Source organism: Meles meles, chromosome 15 (assembly GCF_922984935.1).
Source record: "Meles meles chromosome 15, mMelMel3.1 paternal haplotype, whole genome shotgun sequence".
In the NCBI taxonomy this organism is placed as follows: domain Eukaryota; kingdom Metazoa; phylum Chordata; class Mammalia; order Carnivora; family Mustelidae; genus Meles; species Meles meles.
Genome location: NC_060080.1, coordinates 65,215,018 through 65,236,310, shown reverse-complemented (window position 1 = coordinate 65,236,310; position 21,293 = coordinate 65,215,018).

The following is a 21,293-nucleotide window of genomic DNA, read 5'->3' as shown; positions in this document are numbered from 1 at the left end:
TTAACTGATAAGGAAAATACTTTAATTCTGGTTTACAAATAATGCTGCACAATATGCAAGCACTGACAAAGCGTGGATCTTTTTAACATTATTTTCTAAACACAAATGCCCTAAAGAAAATTGAAGATGCCTCTGGGAATAACTAAGCAGTATATGTCATTTTAGGGGGAAGCAAGATAGCCTTAGGTAAGCACCTATACTTATTAATGGACGATGACTAAATTAATGGTCATTTACTGGGACCAGAATAGGGACTTGGAAGCAGTGTGATGAAGAGATTTGGGGAAAGAATGCATAAAGGATGAGTATAGAACACTAGAAATGAACCAGAGGATAAGAAAATTTGTACCCTCTGTGAGTGGTCTTAAAAGAGTTGGTTTGTAGTAATTATCACTGCTAGAAAAATGAAACAGAGTTTCAGAGAGAAAAATGGGAGAATAAAGGAATGGAGGGGCACTCCTTGTAACTTTACCTTGAAAGTCTATATTCAGTATTGAAGATAAATAAAGGCTCAGATCTCTGACTAATAAAGATTCAACTCACCATGATGAGTAAAGAACCCTCAAAAAACTGGGGTGCTAGGCAAATGCTAACCAAATACCAAATAAATATTCCAGGAGGATAATCATAAATTCCCAAAGAAGGCCACTTATAGAACACCACTGCTATAAACATTTTGAAAAATAAGCAGAAGTAGCCTATCCCTATATTTATTTCCTTGCTGGAATTTGCAAACATCTAGTTGTTTTAACTAGTTCTTTTATTTCCTTATTCCTTTTCCCCTCAATCTAATAGATAATAGCTACCTATTTATAAGTATATACTTAAAGATAAAGGAAGGGTGAAGAAAATTCATTTTAGTCCACATATTTAAAAATACTTTCAGGGTTGTTGTAGAACTAGAGAAAGAAAGGCTGCTCACAGGTGGTTATGGGATTTCCTCCCATTGCAGAGTGGATAACCACCTTCTAAGCCGCATCCATTGTGGCTATCCTGTATACAGGAGACATTTTTAGAAGGGCTTACATGGGAAGATGACCTGTAGATGTTAAATTGTTAAAAGTAAAGACTTGTGTTGATATTTCCTTTTTGGCTACCTAGTACGTAATCCTCAATCCTAACTGTATTCAATTTCCTATTACAGAATTACTGTGAATCCTTCAGAGTGCTTCATATTAGTTCACTGTTTTCATGTATAACAGATTAGCCTTTATTCATCTTTAAATATTTGTCAGTTTTCTTTGAATCTCCAGCACTTACCACAGTCTCTAGCATATGACAAACACTTACAAAATGTTTGTTGAACTGAACTACGTTCAGCCACCCACATGATGAAATTTTGAACCTATCTTGGTTTTTTGTGTGTGTGCCTTAATTTATAATGTGGTACTCAGAGAATGTATTCTGTAATGGTTCTGAACTTTTTTGAATAATGGAATTTTTGTTCTGTCATATAATACAAGATTTCCTCTGGAAGTTCCATAGAAACTCAGTATTGGGTACTTGGTCTATAAATCATTCCAAAGTTTTTGCTTCTTCTTACATTATTGGAGTTGTAATTCTCACTTCCAAGTTTTAAGCTTTTCTTAAATTAATCAGTATTTGTATTATCTTTATTTTCTGAAGTTCTTTGTTTTGTGGTTAGTTGTCTTATTTCTCTTACCACTTTTGACAAATAGCAAGTTATTCTTTTTCACCTAACTCTCTTAATAGAGTAAGATTTCTCTCTTTCCTTAAATATTTGGCTGTGCATTTATCATAATAGTGGACTCTCCATTGAATTATCCTGGTCTTTTTATGCCAGGCATTGTCAACATTTCCACCCCTGTAAGAAAATGTACATTACATTTAAAAGTAAGGCTCACTTCTGTTTTGCAGAATGGCAATCCAAATTTCACCCTAACATAATTTCCTGACTAAATTTATTCCTGCCCCTTCACAACATGATTTATGTAATAAAGAAAATGGGAAATGCTTCAAAGATAGGAGCTAAATGGAAAAAGTTAAAAAAAATTTAATAAATGCTAATCCCATTTGCATAAAATTACCAGTGCCTTTTCTTCTTTATCCTGCACACTCTTTTTCTCACTTATTTATATCCTATTCCTATTTATATCTGATTCCTCACCTTCAATCAATTTAAAGTTATACAGAATTATCTATTAGTTAAACAAATTAGAACATTTTGTTTCTGCCAGTCCCTAGTTTATTTTTTGCTTGCTACATTGAAGTACTGCTTTCCCTGTATCTTTGAGCTTTTTCATTCAAACAACCAAGTCCCACTCCCACAACTCTAACTAATAGATATACAGAAGTAGAAATATTTTTAAAAACCTTACTTCACAGGGTAATGCTGATGAATCATCTTGCAAAGGCCAACTGATCACCTAGAAAGATCCCAAAGTATGGCATTCATTTGATGCATCCCTGTAGTCTAATGTATGGTTCTCCAAATAAAACCCAATTAAAAAAAACCAAAAGGATGAATTAGAGGTCTATGACAAATCATGGGTGTGATTTATTTTGTCGACTGCAGAATGATTTAGAATGGTACCTAGTGGACACTCTCAGCTTGACAAAAATGTAAGAATCATAAAAATATTGTCACATAGCGTTCTGGTAAATCTAGAACAGCACTGAGTAAGTCTAGAAAAACAAACATATTTTAATTAACTTTGAGTCTGGCTTTTGTTAAATGTGGTTGGAGTCATTGGAAACTGCAAAATTTTCAAAAGATGTACCGCAGAATATGTTATAGCTTATACCAAAATTAATGGAGATTTTTCAAATTGCAAGGTATTTTTTAAGTTTCCATATTTCTATATATAGAAAGCTGCTTAGTTGCCAAAACAGGCCATCTTTTATGGAAAAAGAAGGACACTACATAAACTGAAATGAAGACTCTAGACGAAGTCAAGGGCCCTGGAGAACAAAGGCATAGCGAGTTACCTGCAGGGAGTAGTAGGAAACAATGGACCGAGGAACCATTTCCACAAAGCAGAACTAGGCACTAATCAAGGGGCATTTCTTCTCCATGATCAGGGCAGCAATGTTTGTCTAGCAGAATTTGAGAACTGCAACACAGTAGTGACTGCGCATGCCTCTCATGTGGCCCTTTGACAATGAGAGTATCTTTTCTGGTTATGTGATCCCTGTCTCCCCACTGCTTGTAGGATGGGGTGCAGAAGGGACAGATAACTTGTCCTTTTAGTTGATAGGTCTCCAAAACATACAGAGCTTTATCTGGACATAATAGAGGTCATATAATTCTGGACTCCGTACCTGACCTCATAATTAGACGTGTCTTTTAGGAGTCTTTGAGTACAGAGAAGTACATTTCACATGTAAGAGGAATGTAAAGAACCATGGCAGGTGGGCAGACCGTAATAGATTGGTAAAAATGGCCATAAATAATTCCCTTCCCTAAATCATGCCTCTTTGCAATTTGCAATGCCTTTTTTTTAAGCTATTTCCATCAAAAGATGGAAACTATTTCTCCATCTCTTAAACTAGACTGACCTTTTTATTTCCTTCGGCAAGTAAAATAGAATGTGGGGAAACAACATTGTGTCAGTTCTGAAGCCAGGTCTGAACATACCTTGCTTGCTTTTGCTTACACTTTGGACCTCTTCTGAATTACCATGCGAACAACCCTAGTTGAGTGTGTTGCATGAGTGACATGTTATACACAGACCCCTATTTTAGTGTAGCTAACTTCTGGCCAGTCCCCAGAAGCAGAGATACTTATCTGACAAGCCAACTACAGATCTATCAGTGATTGCAGCCATGACCAGAATTGCCCAGCAAAGTCAAGCCTAAATAACTGACTCATAGACCTGTGACTGTGATAAGTGGTTTATAAGGAAAATAAGTTTACATGGAAATACAAGCCTCCAAGAATATCTACAAAAATTCAGAGAAAGAGGAGTAATAAAGGGCTATTACAAGATAACTAATATAACATAAATCCTTTATAATCGAAAGAACAGGGTAGTGCATACGTATACAGATGGGCAAGTGGAATAGACTAGAAATCCAAAATGCAGATCAATGTTTATATGGCATTTTAATACACAATAAAAGAGGCATCTCACCTAAGTTAGGAATTCAGTAATTTTTAAAATATGTAAAGTTTGGAAAATCAGGGAATGATTTGGACAAAGATAAGTATGAATCCACATCAGACACCATTGCCTAGAGTAATTTCCAAATGTACCTGAGACATAAAAGCAAAGCACGATTCTACTTATAATAAGATATTTAAAATAGTCAAATTCACAGAATCAAAGAAGTGGAAGACTGGTTGCCTGGGACTAGAGGGAGGTGTAGATGGAAAGTTACTAATCAAAGATGGCATACAGTTTCAGTTAAGCAAGATGAATAAGCTCTAGAGACGTATGTGCTATATAATAATTTTAAACTATAATTAAAAATACTGTATTGTAAAAAAAATACATTTTAAATTTTATTGAGATCGTAGACCTCAGGTTGTGTTCTCACTATGGTCAAATATAATTTTTAAAAATGTAAAGCAAAAAAAACAGTAATTTATAACCGGGGCAGGGGAAGGTATTTTAATATTTTGTTAAAATCCAGAAGCAATAAAAGAATAGATGGCTAATTTAAACAGTTAAAACAAAGTCTTTTCCATACGGAAAAAAAAGCCATAGGCAAAGTCAAAACAAAACTGAGAGAAAAAAATACTTCCAGCCAATATAACATAAAAAGTAGATGAAAGGCTATTTCACCTAATATAATTAGATTTTTAAAGAGAAAAAAAAAAAAAAGAAAGAAGCCCAGCCCCAAATCAATAATTCTGTGGAAAAAGCCAATCCTCAGATACACAAAATAGTGAAGATTCAGCTCACAAAGTAAGATTTATAGTCATTAACATGTAAAAACACATTCAACTTTGCTCATAGTAAAATGCACAGAATAAAATTAGGCACTGGTACCATTTCTCTCGAGGTTTCAAAAAATTTCAAGCTACACAACAAATTATCAGCAAGGCTATGAGCAAAGCAAGAGTCTGATTCATCCTGTTAGAGTACAGATTTGGACTACACCTGTGGAAGGGAATTGGGCAATCAATACCTTTTCTTACTCCTAAAAGCTCATCCTAAGTATATACTCCACACTATGATATCACATATGCACAAGGTTACTTGCAATGATATTACATGTAAAAGCAAATTTTGGAAAAGTATTAATGCTCATCCCCAGGAGACTCAGTATAAGCACTCTGACTGATATCACATAATGAAGAATTACGCAGTCATGGAAATAATTGGAAAGAACCACATCATCCGATAGGGCGTGATCTCCAGGATACGGTGTTAAATTAATGAAAATTACTTAAATGTAAGAGAAAGCGCAATTATATCTCTGTATTTTGGTTCAGTGAGACATCCCCTATATCTTTAAATGAATTTCCCTACTAAGTTTAAATTATTTCACATGAGCTTTGGTATTTGCAATCAAAAGAATGTCAGTTAACATATAAAGAAAATTCTCAGTGTACAGAATGACATAAACTTTCACTTTTTTCATTCTTTAAGGTAAGATGAAGTCGAAAATAGAAGTTTAAGAAATCACCTACTCAATCTGATAACAGTTCCAACATCCTCAAGGGCATTCAGTGTTGAAGGAAACAATTTTCTTCTTTTTTAATCTCATTTTCTCTTATTTCCCTTATCACTTCCCTTCTGCACTCTAAGTCCACCTTGCCAAGTACCAACATTTACATGAATGTCTGAGTTTCAAGTAATGGGAGCAAGGTAAATAAAACATTATTGTCTTCAGCAAGCCTCTCTGCATATTAATATTGAAAGAAATAACTAAGACTTACTAAGAAACAAATATGAAATTTTCTAAGATGTAAGGCTTCCTGAAAATACATTGGAAATGAAAAAAATAAAATGTGTCTTGTGATTGTTTTTTAAAAAATGAACCACATTTTGACAATGGAAAATTGAATATTTTTGAAGAATTATAATGCTACTTATCTCAAAATGATTATGGCAATGATAGTTTACACTGACACTGAGTCTACCACCTCCAGGTCAAAAACAAGGATGGGATGAGAGTGGTGATTATAGGATCCTGACCCTGTTTTGTCTAAGGAGACATTAATGAGGCAGTTCAAATCTCTAGGTTAAAAATGATTGGAAGGGGGCACCTGGGTGGCTCAGTGGGTTAAGCCTCTGCCTTCAGCTCAGGTCATGATCTCAGGGTCCTGGGATCGAGCCCCACATCGGGCTCTCTGCTCAGTGGGGAGCCTGCTTCCTCCTCTCTCTCTGCCTGCCTCTCTGCTTACTTGTGATCTCTCTCTGTCAAATAAATAAATCTTAAAAAAAAAAAATGATTGCAAGATGCAACGTGGGGGGCTTGGGGGGTAAGAAAAGAATAAATGAAAGAAGATGGTATTGGGAGGGAGACAAACCATAAAAGACTCAATCTCACAAAACAAACTGAGGATTGCTTGGGGGGAGGGTGTTGGCGAGAGGGTGGTTGGGTTATGGACATTGGGGAGGGTATGTGCTATGGTGAAAGCTGTGAAATTTTTTAAAAAGTGATTCGGATTATATTACTTCCTAAATTGGTAGAAAGAAAACAACTATAGTATTGTTAAGGAAATTAACTCCTTTTATGTGACTATACGCAGTCAAGGTCACACTCAGCAGACTTTTAGTAAATTCCCTGTTTTCCCACTCCACAAATCTAGTCTATTTCTCCCGTATAGTATTTGCATTTCTCAAAAATCATCAAGGGAAAATTTAAATTCATGAGTTTTGGAAAGAAACTTAGCTTCCACATATTTGTAAGAATCTGACTCTGAGTGAACTTTGCCTCCCTTACAGTTTTAAATCTTTTGGAATATATCTAGGGAATACTATTCAGTAACATTTTACTTCTTTTACAGCATTCACACTTTCGTTTATACAAACTATATACACAAAGAAACTTCCTTAGGAAATAGTTTGGGAAACAGGTTTCTTGGCTATTTCCCATTTGGAGGCAATAGTAGAAAAGAGGTTTCCTAGAATGCAAGACAGTTAAAGGACTTTCAGAGGAAAACGAACACCTTCAACATATTTTGTAAATGTGAATTATTGGCAAGCATAGTTATCATTTTTGAATTCACACCTATTTGGTATTCTATGAAAATTTTAAAAAAAGAGGAGAAAAGAAAGAGTAAAATTCTTATTGTGGACAAAAAAAAAGAATGATAAAAGAATGAAGTTTCAGGTATAAAAAGATTTGTCTTTCTACATTTTCATAATTTAATCTCAGATATTCTAAAAATGTAAGATGTTATTTTTTTAATTTACTTGTTTTTATGATATTTAATTGACTTGAGAGTATTTGAGGGTAAGCATTTCTATATTCTCTGATTAATATATTTTAGTCTGTCATATTATTACTCCTAAGCATCAAATACTACGTACATATCATTTTTGTGAAAAATTTCAATTTTCTATATTAACAAAATTAAAATTCATCAAAATTTGGTTTTAAATATGTAATTCTTTTTAGGACTTAAAGGTTCAAGATATTAAGGGAACACTTGAACTTAACTTTTTAAAAAAATCTCATTTTTCTGACTTGAAAAGTAATATCTTTATTTCATATTTAATGAGCAGTCCATCCTGTGTTTATAATTTTATTATCTCTTAAAAACTGCAAGTAAATATATTTAATATAGTTTCTGCAGTGACTGATGTAAATGGATTCCTATACGGTTATCATAAATTTAAACCTGTAATGATGGAGATTTCTGCAGTTGTACCAGGTTTCTTAACATTCCCCGATATCTAATTTATGATAAGGAATCAAATCTAATTTCACAGTTTGGTAAGAAAAAATTGGCTACTCTAGCAGAAAAAAAGTAAACACTTTAATTAGCCTGAATCCCACTACATCCTTGGTTCCCAATAGTACTGAGCAATGAAGGTTCCCAATAGTACTGAGCAATGAAGGTTCCCAATAGTACTGAGCAATGAAGGTTCCCAATAGTACTGAGCAATAAAAGGTATTATCCATGCTCCTGGTTCCATATGTAATGAATACGAGGTGAGGAAGAAACCAGTCTAAAGATCAGGAAATAATTTTACAGTCTCATCACCAACTGAAATATTCTCAGTTTGCTCAGACCTGGGTCATTTCTATGGAAAGGACTTAATAGCTCCCGGCAGCACAATCCCAATTGTTCTGTTTAGAATTAACTAGTTTCACATTGAGCATGGTAGATCACAAAGCAACACAAACTTTGAGCTACATAAATAAACTACTTGGTTTTCTGGTTGTCATTTAAAGAAAAGTGACATTGGAAGGAATTTAAATAATGTCAATGCCACTTTCTTGGCATTTCAAAATAATATCAAGTCACATAAAAACTTTTTTAAGTCTTCATTACCTGTCTAAATTCTGTGCCAAGTTTCCTGATGATTTCTGAAGAATAGCTCTCAGGATTATGCATGTAAGCTGCTAAATTGTTATTATAGAAATTTCATGGCGGGGCGCCTGGGTGGCTCAATGGGTTAAGCCTCTGCCTTCGGCTCAGGTCATGATCTCAGGGTCCTGCGGTAGAGCCCCATATCAGGCTCTCCGCTCAGCAGGGTGCCTGCTTCCCCCCCACCCCTTTCTCTCTGCCTTCCTCTCTGTCTACTTGTGATCTATCTCTGTCAAATAAATAAATAAAGTTTAAAAAAAAAAAGAAAGGAAAAAAAAAAAGAAATTTCATGGCACCTGGGAAAGTGTTAGTGATGTAGGCATATTCCAGAATTACTGTAAATGCAAGGAAGGGTAAGAGCCTCCCCTGATGACTTATTGAGACAGTGTATGTAAATTAATCATTGTTGTTGCCTCTGTCACGATGAAGTTGTTTGGTACAAATGAGGGCATATATGAAATTGATGGGCAATTTCTTCAGAGTTACAATTGTGATGGGCTGAGCTGCCAAGATGCGGTTTAAGAAGCAATTCTCACAAATGTTCTCTTGGGCAGAAAATCTTGTCAGAAAATGTTAAACTCAGTCTTTGCTACTTATTTAAAACATGCATATCTAGATTACACATTCAACTGAAATCAGCCAAGAAATGTTATATTTCTATCCCTAATTATCCAAAACAGAATCAGTTCAAATAACATGGGAAGAACCCTAGAATGGGAATTAGGAGTCTGGAATTGTTATCTCAGCTAGATCTTTATCACTGCGTGATCTTTGCCAGGACCCTGAACCTGTCTGGGCTCCACTCTATCATTTATGAAAGAGAGGAATTATTTAAGTCAATGGTTTTCTACCTCACAGTTTGTTATGGGTTGAATTGCATCCCCCCAAATTAATATATTACAGTCCTAACCCACATTACTTCAGAATGTGACCTTATTTGGAAATAAGTCCCTGGCAGATAAAATTAGTTGTATTAGGATGAGACCATTACTGGAGTAAGGTGGGTCCCTTGATCCAATATATTTGGTTTCAATTTGGAATGACACAGAAAAGTGGGACAACTACTTAATCAAGAGGTGAGAAGAGACATGTCAGTAAAATGTCAATTTCACTTTGATAAATTAAGATCATGTTTTACTGAAAGCATGACTTAACTACTCTTTAATTATAGATAGCACATATTTAAAAGCGTTCTGGGGATCATACTTATTTTAACTACTAAATTATCGCAAGTCATAGTATATAAAGAAGTTTTTCTTGATGGGAGAAATATCTTAGCATATTTAGACAAAGATAGAACTCTGTGGTAGGCTGAATCATGGCAAAGATATCTAGGTTTTTAAACCTGGAACTTATGAATGTTACCTTACATGGCAATAGGGACTTTGCAGATATGGTTAAGTTAAGGATCTTGTGAAGATTCTCATGGATTATCTGATTGGGCCATAAGTGTCTATAAAAGAATGAAGAGGGAGTTTGATTGTGAGGTGTAGGAGATAATGACGACTGGACAAGAGATTGGTATGGCGTGAGGAAGAGGTCATGAGCCCCAGCATGCAGGAGTCCTCCAGAAGCTAGAGAAAGGAAGGAAACAGATTCTTTCCTCAGAGCCTCCAGAAGAAACTTGTCCTACTGACACCTTGACTTTATCGCAGTGGAAATGACTTCAGATTTCTGACCTCGCAAACTGCAAAAAAGTAAATTTCTTTTGTTTTAAGCCACTAAAAGTGGCAATAGCAAGAGGAAAGTATTACATACAGCGTTTCTCTTTTCTCTGAAATAGGATCCTTTTCCCAAATTATGTAATTCCTCCTCAGTCTAGGGCTATAGGCAACCTTTAGCCAGTTGACTCCCAATTTTGTCTAACCCAATGGGCTGCTTAAAAATGAACGATTCATTAATAGGGAGTGCAAACTTTTCCTCTCTGCTGTACCGTGAAGGAGGCTGTTTTCCACCTATTTAACCCAAAGTAATAAAAGTAGACACATACTGTGTATGTCATGAGTTATCCAGAGCACCATGAATAAGAAATATGGGTGTCATTGATATATTCAATATATAGTGATAAGCTATAATACTAAAACTGTTATTTAAGCAAAGCGGTTTTGTGAGGCCTTTCAAATACTACTACTTATATTACATGTTGTACTGAGAGAAGATTTAAAATATTCTGAGCCATTGGAAGTATATTTATTGAAATAATAGTATTCATTCTATTTTCCAACCAAAAAATTCCATGCATTTTAAGAAAGTTCAATGATTTTTGAATCAATGAAAAACACTGGCTATCCAGCTGATGATTGTCATTAACCAGAGTCAAAGTAGTTAAAGGAATATATTTCTAAAAAATGAAAAGCTATTTTCTGGCTGGGCTCTCTCACTCTTGTTGAAATGGCCATTGTAGCAGATAATTCCCCCTGAGAAAGGGTAAATGGAGATCAATTTTCTCTGAGGAATTCAAAGTCATGCTATAATGTCAGAGTATTTTTAAAAAATGAAGGGAGAACTTTTATTCTGTTATTATAATAATATCAACACATTATGCCAAGAAAAATGACAAAATATGAAAAGAAAAAAAATCAAATAGATAAAAGTACATGACAAGGAGAATATTTAGAAAATAGAAAGAGGAAAAAAGAGACACAAACAAGGAAAAAACACATAATGACAGCAAACTTCTTGTTGGGAACAAAGCAAGCAGAAGTCAATGAAAAAACACTTTTAACGTGATAAGAAACTATGCCAACACAAGCTCAAGAAACCTTTTCTAAAGGGTCCATTAATCTTCTGAAAATCTTTCGAAGGTAAAATAAAGAAAATGTGTCTCCAGCAGACCCATGCTATAAGAAACGTTAAAAAAAGTTCAAATGGGAAGCAAAAAATAGTAAATGCAAACTGGTTCTATACAAGGAATAAAGAGTTCTGATAAATGCATGAAAAACAGAAGATAATTGTTTCTTCAATTTCCTTAAAAGAGAGTTAACTCTTTAAAGGAAAAATAACAATATAACATGTTTTGTAACATATAGAGAGGTAAAAAGTATGACAATAGTACAAAAAAATGGAAGAGGGTAGTAAAAGAATGTGGCTAAAATTTTGTCACAGTATCCTCCAAATAATATCCTCTAAATAAAACATGGAATATTGAAGAATAATATTATTTAGAGGATGCTGGATAATTCAAAAGTATTTATTGTAAGCATAAGAACTGCTAAATCACTAAATTATATCTTAAATTTATACATTGTTATATGTCAAATATATTTCAATTTTAAAAATTGCTAACATGAAAACAAAGAAGAGTGCTAATAGTCCCATACTGAAGGCAAAATTGAATACTAAAAATAATACTCAAAAGAAGACAAGAAAAAAAATAGAACAAGGAATAGATGGAATGTATAGAAAATGAATAGCAAGACAGTGGACTTCAATCCCAACACATTGATAATTACGTTAAATAAAAGTGGTATAAATATTGCAAATAAAAATGCCTATCGGACTGTATTTTCTTATAAAGCAAGACCACTATCTGCTATTACAGGAAACATCCTTTGAATTAGAAAAATACATGAGTTAAAATTAAAAGATTATAAAGTAATATATGATACAACACTGACCGTGATAAAGCTGGTATGGCTTCATAAATATCACTCTAGAACTCAGAGAAAGGAATATTACTAAAGAGAAAGAAATATTTTACAATGTTTAAACATTTATTATTCATAAATTAATAATTGTAAATGTGCATGCCCTCGATAATTGTGTACCAAAGTACATGAGCAAAACTAACAGAGCTAAAGAATAAATAAAGCTGAAGTTGTTATTGAAAATCACAAAATTCTTCTCCCCAAAATTTTATATATATACAATATATACAATTTTATATACGTATTATATATATTATGTGTATAGTATATATACAACATATATATATAATTTTTATATATACAAAATTAGTAGGAGAATACCAGATCTGAATATCACTATCAACCAAACTGACTTTGTTAATATTTGTAGATCACAACACTCAACTACAGCAGATATACATTCTTTCAGGTGAACATACAACATTCACTAGGATATATTATATGCCAGTTCATGAAACAAATCTCAATAAAGTTAGACAAAAATGGAGTTAAATTATAATTACAATTATAATTCATAATAAAAAGGCACCTAGAAAATCCCAGAATATTTGGAAAAGGACAAGCACTTGTAAGAAAGCCCATGCATCAAAGAAGAAAATGCTAGGGATATTAGAAAATAGGTAGAAACAGAATGACACTTAAACATAAGATACTAAAATGTGTGAGTTACAATGAACACAGTGCTTAAAGGGATATTTATAACTCAAAATATATTGAGAATCAGAAAAGACTATATCAATGAAGAGCAAATAAAATTTTAGCTAGTAGAAGAAATGAAATAATATACTTAGAAATGGAAATCATTAAAATAGAAAGTAGACAAAAGAGAAAACCAAGGAAACTATAACATCTTTTTTGAAAAGTTCAAAAATATTTATATACATTTATCTATGGTAAACAAAATAAAATAGAGGATTCAAATGACCATATCAAGATTAAAGAGGAAACATCACTGCAAATTTTAAAGGTGACAAAAGAGTGATTAGAGAATACTGAAACAACTTCACAGTAAAAAGAGATATTTTAATAATCAAAAGAAAGAAAAAAAATGAAATATAAGTAATAAAGAATATTGGGAAACAAGGAAAACAATAGCAAGATGACATGCTTAAAGCAAACATATCAGGAATTTCATTAAATAAATATGGTCTAATTCATTGACATGTAACAGCCTATATGAAATATAGACATTTTTTGGAAGATTATATTACTAAGATGCATTCAAAAATAAATGCACATCTCAATTGCCTATAAATATATTAAAGATATTCACAATGAATAAGCCTAGACATAAAGTTAACCCCAAACTTGGAGCCCCTGGGTGCCTAAGTTGGTTAAGCATCTGTCTTTGGCTCAGGTCTAGATCCCAGGATCTGGGATAAAGCTCCAGTGCCTGGCTCCCTGCTCAGCGGGGAGTCTGCTTCTCCCTCAAGTGCCCCCCCACAAATGCTCTCTCTTTCTCTCTCTCAAATAAATAGGTGAAATCATTAAAAAAAAAAAAAAAAGCTAATCTCAAACTCAGACACCTTTGCTGTAACACCCTACCAAACATCTAAGAAAGAGGTAAACCAATCCCACCAAAAAATCTTTCAGAAAAAAGAGAACTTTCTCTAACTTAATTAGGCCAGCATTATATTAACACCAAAAGCAAACCAAAAAAGTGTAAGAAAAGATAATTATAAACTACCTCATGAATATAGACTCAAATATCTCTAGCAAAACAGTAGCAAATTGAATCTAGCCAAGTGGAATTTATCCATGCAATGAAAGGTCATTTTGACACTTAGAAAACCAAATCAATTTAATTTACCACATTAACAGAATAAAGAAAAGTCATATCATAATTTCAACTGATGTAGAGAAAACATTTATCAAAATTATAAACCCATTTATGAAAAAAGTTTCAGAAAACTGAGAAAAACAAAAGACATCTACCAAGGAAAAATAGCCAGCATCTACTTAACGATAAAATAGTAAAAGCTTTCCCTCTGTGACTGAGAACATGGCAATTCTATTGGTTATCCATTGGGAAAAAAAATAAAATTATCTTCATCTCATGTCAGACCCTATGCCCCCCCAAAACAAAAACAAAAGCAAAAGACCCTCTAAAGCATATTTTAAAACACTTAGTTAAAACCATAAAAACTTCTCTCTGCCTAGTTGTGATTTCTCTCTGTCAAATAAATAAAATATTAGAAAAAAAACATAAAAACTTTATTGGAAAACATAGGATATTACTTTGCAAAATCTGGTTAGGCAAATATTCTTAAATGGTATGTAAATCATAAAAGATGAAAACCCCATTAAATTAAATATCAAAATTTAAACTTCTACTCTTTAGAAGTCACTATTAAAGAAATTAAAAGGCTACCATTTAGAATATTTATTTCAACTGAAAAACTAGTATCCAAGAATATATATAATCTTCCACAACTCAAAATTAAGGAAGCAAACAACCTAATTAAAAATGTTCAAAAAGACAACCAATGGATATCATAAGGGCTATTTTTATATGTGTAAACTATTTTCATCTTGAATATATTTTTACAGTGATATAATTGTTTTAGATGTTGATTCTGAAATTAGTTACATAATCACACGCTTTTGTCAAAATTCTTTGAACTTGGGGCAGCTGGGTGACTCAGTTGATTAAGGGACTGCCTTTAGCTCAGGTCATTGCCCTGTCAGGCTCCCAGCTCAACTCAGTGGGAGTCTGCTTCTCCCTCTCCTTCTCTCCTCTGTGCCTCCCCCTCGCTCTTTCACTCTCCCTTTCTCTCTCAAATAAAAATATAAAATCTTCTTAAAAATTCATTGAACTTGTAACAGAGCAAGTAAATTTTACTGTATTTAAACTGGCCAAAACATTTGAATAGGTACTTCCAAAAAATAGCCAATAACAAAAAGATGTTCACTGATGAAGTTCTAGAACCTAGATGAGGTTCGGTGGGCTGAGGTCCGGAGCCAATGACCAAGAAAGAATTCTTGAGACATCTTTGGTGCAAAATGGTGGTTTATTAAAGAACGGGGACAGGACCCGTTGGCAGAAAGTGCTGCTGCCCCGAGTTGTGAGGGATGACAGGTTATGTACCCTGTGGCTGGGGGAAGGTGAGGGGAAGGGAGGTTTCAAAAGAGTTTTCATATGCTAAAGAGGGCCTAAGAGGTGCTGGGAGTATCCCGGAGGTCTTCAGGCTTGATCAATGTTGTCTTTTGGCAAGCTATTAACATCAAGATAGTTGGGAGATTCCTGGTGGAATGTCACAATCCTGCTAGCAAGCGTCTTTGTTAGAGAGGTTTAGGTTCAGAAGAGATTGAACTTTATTTACATTTCCTTCTACCTCAGCCTCCTTCAGTTTTGTGTATGGAGGGGAGGGCTTGAGGAACTGAGTTATTTGCCTCTGGAAATTATCAATAGCACAAGGTAACTTCTTTGTTTGTAGATCTCTAGGACATTTGTAAACCAAGGGGAACTATTTGTCAGGGGTGCCTGAGGAATGCTACACATATTAGCGAGGGGAGCGGGTGGAGAGGGGGTGCAAGGTGCCAGCTTTTGCTTTGTCCCCAGCCATCCTCCTGCTCCCTCATCATTCACCATCATTACAATTAGGAAAATGTAAATTAAAATTTCTATATACCTACTATACTAGCTAAAATTATACATTTACCACACGACACTATAGTTCAGCTCATAGGTATTTACTCAAGAGAAATAAAAACCTACGTTTATGGAAACTCCTATACATAAATAAGATGTCTATGGGTTAGTGAATGGATAAACAAATCGTGGTATATCCCTATAATGGTATTCAAGTCAGGAATTAAAAATAATAGGATATAACTTACGTACGCATATCCACTAAAATATTATTCTAAAAAAGCCAGAAGCAAAAGGGTCCATAATGTAACATTTCATTTGTATGAAACGGAAAAAATTAATGTATAGTGATACAAAGCAGGTTGGTGATTGCTAGCAGGCCAGTGGTGAAGGAACAGGGTAAAAAGTGGTGCTTGGGGGACACTGGCAGCAAGAGGGCAAAGGAAAATTTTCTGAAGTGACAAAAATATTCTATATCCTGATTGGGGCGGTTATAAGGGTGTCACTTTTGTCAAAACTCATTAAACTATACTTAAAACAAATATTGTATGTGTATTATATACCTTAATGATGATTAAAATAGCATTTAGGGGGGGGTTGGATGCTTTATATGTTTAGATAAAATATCTGTATAAATATACAACAGTTGCAAAAAACCAAAATGATATTTTAACCAATATTACTAAGGTATATAAAACACCTTTCTAACCCAGGAAATGATATATAATACTTTACAGTTGATAACACCGAACATTCACTTCTAAGATGGTTCATTTATTTTTTTTAATTTTTTTTTCTTTAAAGATTTTATTTATTTATTCGACAGGCAGAGATCACAAGTAGGCAGAGAAGCAGGCAGAGAGAGAGGAGGAAGCAGGCTCCCTGCGGAGCAGAGAGCCCGATGCGGGGTTCGATCCCAGGACCCCGAGATCACGACCTGAGCCGAAGGCAGAGGCTTAATCCACTGAGCCACCCAGGCGCCCCTAAGATGGTTCATTTAATATTCAGTATTTCTATAATGGAAACTTTGAACAACTTCATGTCTTAGATAATAATTTTTTCTTTCTCTCTGCTTCTCTGGCAAAGTGAACTCTGGAGGAAGTTTAATCAAAGTATCTACTGCAGGGGTTCCATGAATAGCTTACCTCCCCCACTCCCCCCCCACCCCCCCACCCCCCGCCAGGAAAGTGTGACTGAGTTTGAGCCTTTAAACCCTTCACTAAGTGAAATATCACAAACAAGTTCTGTCATTAAAAAAAATTTCATGTTGACTGGATAAAGTGGGATATGGAGAGTTTTTCATGTGTGAATACTATTGTCTTTAAAAAAAAAAAAAAAAACTCAGCTACAAAGACCTCTAAAGTACCCAGGAAATCCTGTTGGAGAGCCTTGTTTTGAGCAGTAGACCCAGAGCTCTTTTAAGCTGTTTTCATTGATATGTTCTTTCTCCACCTTTTACCTATTGAGTAGGAGGCGTATTGAAACTAGGTAACAACAGTCAGTACTTCCTGACAACTAAAAGGCAGTGAGATAAAAGGGGAATGACAATGGGGTAGGGTGACTGCAGTCACACATTTACTTGTCAAAGAGTGTTTGAGATAGGTTTGTGTAAGATTCAGCTTGCTGAGCACCCAGCCTGAGGCTGGGCTCAATCGCACTCCCTGAGATCACGACCTGAGCCAAAATCCAGTCTGACGCTTAACCACCTGAGCCACCCAGGTGCCCTTATGGGTGATTTTACATCGTGAATATAAATGTAGAAGTTAACCCTATCTGAGGGAAAAAAAAAAAAAAAAAAGAAACAACCAAACAAATAAGCGTAGGTGCCTCAAAGAACAAAAATTAGGCTGGTCTTGCTTGTGGGGAAAAATGTGGACGTCTTTAAACCCATGTAAATTCATTCACCTCCTATTCTGTTTGAAAAATTATAAGGGATTTTAAAGATAGGCAAAACCTTGTGTCAATGCTAGCTGCCACTGAACAGAAACATCAAAATGCACAAACTTTGGGGAATTTTTTGCTCCATGTAGTGCAGATTCAATGAGATTAAACAATTTATAAAAAAAATTGTCAAAAAAAAAATTGTCAAGGAGTGTACCTAGTCTTTTTGAAAAAAAAAAAAAAAAAAAAAAAAATTGAAGGGTACTGTTAATGTCCGGAGTCGACCACCCCTCAATTAGACAGAGAACACTCTCAATAATGCAAGTCACACAGCGAGGTTTATTTGACAAGCTTAAGCTTGGGCCCAAGTATACTGGACACAGCCTAGTAGGGACTTGGACCCGGAGGCTAGTTAAGGCAGGGGTTTTTACGGGTCATTACAAGAGGCTTGGAGGGGAGGGGAGGAGGAGAAGTTCAGACTTTTCTGCAGGAAGCTGATTAGCTCTTGCCGGGGTTTTACAGGGTGGGGTACTTTCTTGGAACTAAAGCAGGGTGGGGGTCCCTGGAACTAAAGTAAAGTAGGGGAAAGTTCAGCCCTTGGTCACAGGGGTCTGAGATGGCTGCTGGAGCTAAGATGGCTGTATTTATGCTAAGGCTAAACCTGAGGTGGGATGGCCTTAATTTTTCTCGGCCTCCACAGTATTTTATACCAGAGACTCCGAGGATTTGGAGGGATGAGTGCTAAGGATGGAGAATGGTTGAGAAAGCAGCAGATAACTTGCCATAATTTGGCAGAATTAAAAGGGAATAGTGGTGGGTCATAGGAGCTCAGAAAACTGTAAATATTGCAGGTTGGCCATGAGGATGTCATTTCCAAGTGAGCAGGTGCTGGTCGTTTCTGATGCAATAGGAAGTCCCACTGAGCAGTAAGCCCTTTGCAGGGCCATTTTATGGAGTGCTAGCTTTGGGGGTGGTTTTCTTCAGGGCCAATTAGTGTCACTCTTCACACGCACAATGCTTAACAACTTAAAGGAGGCCAAAGAAGTGCTGGGCCACAGAACTGCTTCCGGCTTGCAGAAGCACAGCATGGTTTTGATAGTGAGTCCTGTCTCATAACCCATTTTTATGCACAAAACAAGCCCCATTCCTTTAGCAGCAAAAAGAAGCAAGATAAGCAATTAAGGGAGTATGAAGTCATCATTCCTAGCACATTAAAAAAGAATAACCCTGAGAGAGAGCTCTACTTTTGTCACAGTACTGGAATTTCCTTCCAGGTAACCAGAGCTCCCAGTTGAAAAAGCAGAGTAACATGCATGTAACATTTAGTGTATTTACACTGAATCAACAAGCCACCTGGATACACAGAAGTACCCATTAGGGTTAAGTCCAGGAATAACAATGCTGTATATATATATTCTTTCAGTTTTTAATTTACCTCCCCTGACTATTCTGTTTGTGTAAACCTGAAATCCTTTCCAAGGTAAAGCTACCGAAATGCCTCTCTACTGCTGAATTAACAAGAAACACAAACCATGGGGGAAAATGTTGACAAAAATCTAATCCATTAAAACTTGAAACTGCAGTAATAAAAAAGATGTCATTAAAAAGATTAAAAGATAATCAGAAAAGGATTTGTATATAGATGTTTTTTATTTGTACAGCATGTATACTTGGGTCTCAAAGTTATAAATAAAACATATAGGGAATTAATTACCATGAAAATCAATTTTGTAACAATTCTCTCACTCCTTTTAAGTTTTTGTTCAAATCCCAGTTAGTTAAAAGATAATGTAATGTTGGTTTCAGGATTTAATGATTCTTCACTTACATATAACACCCATGCTCATCCTAAGTGCCCTCTTTAATACCCATCACCCACGTAACCCATCCCCCCATCTCCTCCCTCCATCAACCCTCAGTCTGTTCTCTATAATTAAGAGTTTCTTGTGGTTTGCTTCCCTCTCTTTTTTTTCCCCATATGTTCATCTGTTTTGATTCTTAAATTATACATATGAGTGAAACCAAATGGTATATCTTTCCCTGACTGACTTTTATCACTTAGCATGATATACTCTAGCTCCATCCACATCATGGCAAATGGCAAGGTTGCATTCTTTTTAATTGCTGAGTAATATTCCATCGTGTGTGTGTGTGTGTGTGTGTGTGTGTGTGTGTGTGTGTATTTATTTACTTATTTATAATTATATTTATAATTGATTTAGGTGCATGCAATCAAGATGATGGGATCAGTGCAATGAGGCCAGTCATAGTAAAAAGGAGACAAAACAGTGAAGGCGAAATTCGATTTAACTTAATGGCCATTGTGTCTGACAGAAAAATGATATATGAACAGAAGATAGCGGAGTTACAAAGACAACTTGCTGAGGAACCCAAGGATACAAACCAGGGTAACAATATGTTAAGTGCTATTCAGTCAAAGGTTGCCAAAAATGGGATGCTAATTGAAGAAGTATAGAAACTAAAAAGATACAAGATTGAAAATATCAGAAGGAAGCATAATTCCAGCCTTTCATTATGGAATTATTAAAGACTTTAGCAGAACACCAACAGTTAATACCACTAGTAGAAAAGGCAAAAGAAAAACAATGCAAAGAAAGCACAGGAAACCAAATGAAGAAGGTGCTTTGGGATGTATACATATTTCTGCTTCTGCACTTATTTTCATGGAAACCATTAAGTATAAAGAACTTTGAGCAACATCCTAATTGACTCGGTGCATGTTTGGCAGTAGTACCAGTCTGTCTTGTCTTTAATGCATGGATTCTTTCCCAGCCTGCATCATGTGCATGTAGTGCATGTTAAATAAAAGTGATATTGAGTGAAAAAAATATATATATATGCACACACACACACACACACACACACACACACACTACTACTTTATCAATTCAGCAGTTGATGGATGTTTGAGCTCTTTCCATTATTTGGCTATTCTTGATGGTGCTGCTATAAACATGGGGGTGTGCACTTTCGAACCTGTAATTTTGTATCCTTCGGGTAAATGGCTAGCAGTGCAATTGCTGGGTCATAGGGTAATTCTATTTCTAACTTTTTGAGGAATCTCCACACCGTCTTCCAGAGTGGCTAGTTTGCATTCCCAGGAAGAGTATAAGGGGGTTCCCCTCTCTCCACATCTTCACCAACATGTGTTGCCTCCTGTGCTGCTAATTTAAGCCATTCTGACTGGTGGGAGGTAGTATCTTATTGTGGTTTTGATTTGTATTTCCCCGATGATCCGTAATGTTGAGCCATCTGTATGTCTTCTTTGAAAGAATGTCTGTTCATGTCTTCTGCCCACTGGAATGTACATAGAATTTTAACTCCTCTAAGCAATGAACAAGAGGGCCTAATATTCCCCTCAGTTTAACTAAACTTATGATTGGTTTCTTCCTGATTATAGGCTCCTGGCCTCTTTTTTTCTTAGAACATTACTTTAGAAAACTTGCCGTTATAAATTCTTTCTCAGAATTTTGAGATATAAATCTTCCCCACCCTCTTCCAGTTCTAGAACCAGGGGATGTCTTTCTCAAAGACAGAGAGACATCCCCTTGAAATGTAATCATCCTCTCTTTCCCAGTCCCTATGGGAAGGTAGGAACCTGACCCCCCAAGCTCCGGTTAGTAAACACGATGACCTAAGTACATTGATCAACCCCCCTATCATGTCCTCTAGTATTTTTCCACTAACTCATCCCAAGGCT